Source organism: Callospermophilus lateralis, chromosome X (assembly GCF_048772815.1).
Source record: "Callospermophilus lateralis isolate mCalLat2 chromosome X, mCalLat2.hap1, whole genome shotgun sequence".
In the NCBI taxonomy this organism is placed as follows: Eukaryota; Metazoa; Chordata; class Mammalia; order Rodentia; family Sciuridae; genus Callospermophilus; species Callospermophilus lateralis.
The window spans coordinates 115947007-115953477 of record NC_135325.1 but is presented as its reverse complement, the minus strand read 5'-3'; positions in this window follow the sequence as shown (position 1 = coordinate 115953477).

Below are 6471 nucleotides of genomic sequence, written 5' to 3'. Positions count from 1 at the left end.
ATATGCAAGTATTTCAACTAAGTGGGACCATTTTTCTGTTTCCCATTTCCCAGAAGCGGGAAGACTAGATGAAGAAGAGTGCCAGAAGGAAAAATGAGGAAGATATGCAATTTCTAAGGCATTTGATTCTTGCCTAGCTATGTGGACCTCTTTGAGCTACTAGTATTAGAAGGTCAGACATATGCGGTATAGATTTTTATAAGAAAACTGTTGATCTGGGCAAAGGTTTAGGGCAAGGGTGGACACAAATTTGAAAGGAAATTGAGAATTCAGGCACCAGCAAAGCTTATCTCATCTCACATAAATTTAAGTCATGTTCTAACTGCCTGAGGGCTGTAACATCTACTTTCAGCATGCTTGATAGTGTTGAGAGCCATAGCCTAACCAGAATGACGGAATGATGTATGGCATTTTTGCCAGAATGGAGTGATTGAGAGGTGACACCAGCAAGTCATTGAGATGATAATGGTTATGTTAAGCTGTGTATTCAATTGTATATTAGACCCCTGCTGTCCGCCTTGGCCTGCTACTTTGGAGTTCTCCTTGGGATTCCCAGAGAGTTCCCATTGGTTGGGGAAGTGTGGGAGAAGGGATTTCCGGAGGAGGGATTTCCGGTTGGTGTGGTGTGTCCCGGGAGAGGGCCTGGTTTGTGGCATTCGCGGGAGTGCAGAGAATAAAGGAGTTCCTGTTTTGAACCTACAAGGCTGTGTGGCGGCTTGGTTATTTTGTGCCCAGCCAGACTGTGGCATGATAGAAATAATAATTTTCTTACAATTAGTTATGATTTCAGTATGCTTTCTCCAAATGGACTCATATGCAGCAGGTGAGAATCAGAACAACAGGAAAACCAAGTGTATTTCACAGCCAAATGATTATAGCTAACAGACTAGTTTGTGCTTACACGTGAGGTAACCTTAGGAGATTCTAAGAGAAAGGCTAAAATAAAAGTAAAATGCAAGCAGTTTAACTAGGCAAACTGATATTTTGGCTTGTGAAAAAGAAGCAATATACTTACCTATAGTGTCTTATGGTAAAGTTTGATATATTTGCTTTATCCTACCACAATTAAATTCAGTAAAGTATAACTGAAATAATTAAGTAATCTCTTTGACTCTTTAACAAGACCTGACACATAAGAGAAGGTGAAAGAAGACCATATAAATTAGTAATGGAACAACTATCGAATGGCTTTCCTGATATTGCTCAGCTAGGGCTCAGACTGAGTTCATGTTTCTTTTATATCACACTGGATCAACCTCACCAATTATCTAGAAGGAAACTAACAGCTATAGTGACATCCCACATTTTTACTTATGCTTTTCCACTCTCTGAACTTTGTATTTAATTTTATTTATATTATTTGTATAAAGGGTTTATTCTCCCTACTAACAGATAGGCTTTTGGGGAACAGATATAGTATCAGATTAATTTTTGTGTTTTCAGTACTAAAGTATGTCCTATTGCTGTTTATTGAATGAATATTTGAATTTGAATCAAAGTAACTACTTAAGTTTATAATAATAGCCTCATCTCAAACTCTCTATTTCAAATTAAACTTGAATTTAGCATCAGAGCATCCAGGGACATTAGCATGATCAGTAGATACATAAAAACAGGGAGGACAAGAGAGGCACACATTGAGATGTGTTTTAGTTAGCTTGTGCTGCTATGACTGAAAGACCCAACCAGAACTACAGCAGAGGAGAAAAGGCTTATTTGAAGGCTCTTGGTTTCAGAGGTCTCAGTTCATAAGTGGCTGGCTCCATTCCTCAGGGTGTAAGGTGAGGCCAGACATCATGGAGGAGGAGTGTGGCAAGGGGAAGCAGCTCACATGATGGTCAGAAAACAGAAAGAGACTCCACTCACCAGATACAAAATGTATACCCTAATGTCATGCCTCCAGGGAACCACATCCTCCAGCCACACCCTACTAGCCTTCAGTTACCACTCAGTTAATCCCTATCAGGGGATTAATTCAATGTTTGGGTTAAGACTTTCACAACCAATTATTTCTTCTTTGATCCTTCTTGCATTGTTTCACATGTCAGCTTTTGGGGGACACCTCACACCCAAACCATCATAACAAGATGCTAATCAGTCTCTAGGGATGGGTACCTAGAGTGCTGGGCAAACAGCCATCATTCCAACAATCAGTACTCAGGATGGCATGGTGAAACAGATTTCATTCCAAGAAACTGTTGCTATTCAAGTAGATGAATGCTGGTATACACATCATTACAATAAGTGTAGAATTATATTTTGGTGTGTGTTATTGATTTAAAATTATCCATGTAGAGTAGACGAAGACCCAAGCCATTGCTTACAGTTATAGAGAGCAACAGCTTGCCCAGGCATTGCAAACAGACTTCATCTTAGGGACCAACTAGAAATGGTACAAAGAGATGTCCTCAGCAATGATTTGAGAAGGATTACAAAACCATATTTGACCTTTAAGAAAGGAAAAGCCCATAAGTGATTGCTAAAGTCTGCCATAGATATATGGTACATAAAAAAGCATGAATAATATTTATGCAGTATTGGCAAGCACACATTTTAAAGGGAAAAAGCTTCATTTTGGTGAATATGCCAGGTACAGATCTTCAAGTGAAATTAACTTTTAAGCAGACTCCAATTTTGAGGGTTGTACTCTAGTTACCCTGATTGCCCTAGCCAGTACTGGCCTAACAACTGTGTAAAATTTAGGCACTTCATCATAAAAATCATTTCTAGAAGCTAAGTGGGGCTTAGCTTAGGAAGGTGAAGGCAGACATGTTCTCTAAAATTCAGTTAAGTCTTAATTTCTGTTTTACTCTTAATGACACATCTAAAAAGTTTAAATGAATAAAAGCTCTCCTTACCTTTTCCTAAAGGCCTCCAAGAGTGGGTTCTTGGCACAGCTTCACACCTCATCAGTGATTTGTGATTGTCCAGAGGATTTTGTTTTTTCACTTATCCTCAGGCTCCCTTGAGCAGTGTCCTAACCAATGGAATGTCAGTGTTATGTATGTCTTCAACAGAGAATAAGTTGCTAGCACAGTCTGTACCATAGAATTCCTATGAATCACTCTTAGATAATTCTGAACAAGTTTGAAGCAATTAAGGCAAAATGAAGACAACATTAGAAACAATCTTTCAAGCCAACCTGTGCTTTCTGCTTCCACAATATGGTAACAACAATGATGACAACAACAACCCCAGTCTGCAAGAGTTTGTTTGGAAGTACTGGGGTTTTACTTGTTTTTGTTTGTTTTTGCTACACTTCATCCAAATGCACTACAGGTAAATCAAGAAATTTTAGCATAGTCATGGAGTGTAATATGTGTCCTAGAGCAACAAAGATCCTGGTACACTAACTGCTCCACCACTAAACTTCTAAGAACAACAATCAAGAATATATTAGACACTAAATATTCAAAAGGCCAAAACTGAATTGACACACTGAAATTATGTTTATTGTTGTTACTTCCAATCTTATTTAGTTATCAAGACATAAGAGAGTATGAACTATTTTTTTACATATTACAAATGAGAGATCCAAGGTTTAAGTAGTTAAATGATATGCATGGAAACATACAATGTGGAAACCAGGATTTGAATGGGATATATTTCTTTTATAGCAATTATCTTTTTAACTTCTTGCTTTCTCAGACTTGTTCCTGTCATTGAGTCAAGTGTTGGCAGCATAGACTCTAGAATTTGGAGAAGGTTGAGTTTGATTTAGTGGAGATAATTTTAGAAAGCAGCATTGACTTCATGCTGTAATTGAAGGGTCACTGAACACTGAAGTGGATTTTTATAAGCAATTTGTATTTGGTGGTGATGACAGAGATGGGGAGCAATTTAAACTTTATCCCAAAGAATACACAGGAAGAAAGAGTCAAAAGGAAAAAGGAAAGTAATTGGGTGATTGCATTTTGATTGAAGCAATACGGAGATGAAGTATAGTTTTTGGTGCTAAAATAGAAAAGAATGAACATACTCACAGACCAGGACTTATTGGTGTCATCAGAGTAATCTAGGATTTAATCAAACTAAAAAAAAAAAAAAAAAAAAAACCCAAGCACTGGTAAATTGGTTGGACTAGGGAGAGTTGCAACATTTGTAAAACTTACTCAATTGGGATATAGATCCAAAAAGTCTATACCAAAATTAAGGTGGTACTCCTATTTGAAGGCAATGGAAAGCAGTTTATTTATTATTTCATTAAATAAATCTTTGAGAGCCTCTACTGCTCTACTCTTACTGAGAAACTGTCTTATTTGAACCTTATTTGCCTTATTAAGTGCCTATCATGTGTCACATCCTGTTGTAAAACTGATGATACCTTAATGAAAATGAAAAGCAATATGCTTGCTGTCATGAACTCTACTTCTAGTGAACCTCTAGAGATAGATAATAAACATATTATGTCTAGTTTGATATATGCAATAAAGAAAACCACAGCATGACAAGAGCATTAGAGTATATTTAAGTAAAAGAGTGAAAAGCGGGAATTTTATAGAAAATGAAAATATTTTTTTAAAAAAAAGTTTCTATAAGCAGAAACTAGAATGAAACGAGGGAGAAAATGATACAGAGCCCTGGGGAAGATCATTTTAGACCTGGATAATAGTGAGAGAAATTGCTTTTTAAAATGCAAGACATAAGCATGTCTGGTGTGTTTGAGGAATAGCAAGGGACTTGCATAGCAGAGATGAAGTAAGAAGGGGACATAGTAGGGATGGGGTCAGTGGTACAAAGAGTAAGATCATATAGGACCTTATATGTCAGTGTAAGGACTGGTTTCTACTCTGAGAGGAAAAACTGGAGGGATCTGAGCAAAACAATGACATAATCAGACTTTCATATTTCCATAAGTTATGTTTCCTGAAGAAATTATTTGAATGCCTTGCCTGAAGAAAGAAAAAAAAAGTCATTAAAGAACTAAAGAATGAAGGAATCATCTCAAGCAAGAGCTGGATATTAAGCATGGAATCCAATTAAATATATGAAACAGGGTAGAAACAATTTTTTAAGCATAGTTATACATTTGATGATATTTTTTTCTTTTAAAGAGATCTTTCCATAGGAAAAAAGGTTATAATGACAGAATAAATATAAGACTTGAGTAAGAGAGAAAAGGGCAAGTAGAGTGGTTAAATGATTCTCTACAACAGATAATGAAAACATTGTTCTGGTTTTTTGTTTTGTTTTGTATTGGTTTTTGTTTTTGCTTTGGTGGCAAGTTCAGTATAAATTTAAGAGTATCTTGGAAAGCTCTGAGATAACCACTTATGAAATTTAATGTAGAACATCTGTATTTTATATCACTACAGAAAACAATAACAAACAAAAGAGTCTATAAAAAGTCTATTTAATAATATTATACTGTATACTTGAAATTTGGCAAGGAAATAGGTCTTAAATACTTTCACCACAAAAGGTTACTATATGAAATGATGGATATATGAGTTAGCTTGATTGTGGTAATCATTTCACAATGTATATCAACTCATCATGCTGTATATCTTAAGTATATATAATTTTTATTTTGATTTATACTGGGAATAAAAAGAAATAATGAAAAAGTACTGATAAAGATGTAAGAAGCAAATATCAAACAATATTAGTGATGAATGAAAATTTATTAAATTTCTTATTTAAAGAAAAATATTCACAACCTTTCAGATCCTGTAATAAACTACTTATGAGATACAAGTCTTTTCTTTTCTTTCTTTTCTTTTCTTTTTTTTTTTTTTATGCCATGGACTGAACCCAGAGGCACTCAGCCACTGAGCCACATGGGTCATGGTCTCACTAAATTGCAAAATAAAGAATGGCTACACACACACACACACACACAAACACACACACACACACACACACACACACACACAGCAGTATATTCACAAACAAGCAAAACAAAAAAAAACATAAAAACAAGGCATAGAGTTATGTGGAATAAAAAGAATGTGTCAATGAGGTATATTATCTATAATGAAAAATGATCAATTGCATGCTCTAAGTGCCATCATCACATCAAACTATACAAAAAAGCAGAAGTTTTGTAAATTGAGTTTAAAAACAAAAATGGGATGGAATGAGGAAAAGGAGAAAGAAAAATACTTACCAGAACACAAGTACAGTGCTATGCAGCAGACATTGTATACCACTATCATATGACAGATCAAGGGAATATTATAATTAAGAGAATTTTTTAATACCTTTTTTTGTTTATTTATTTTTTTAATGTGGTGCTGAGGATTGAACCCAGTGCCTCACAGGTGCAAGGCAGGTGCTCTACCACTGAGTCACAAACTCAGCTCTGGAAAATTATAATTAAATGAGTACAAAAACATGATATAATCTGAGAAATAAATTGAAAGAAATCTGTGAAATTATATTTATATATGATCTGTCAGGAAGTTGTTTGGCTATACGTCAAAATATGTCCAGAATTCCAACATACATAACTACCTGCACTGCTCCCAT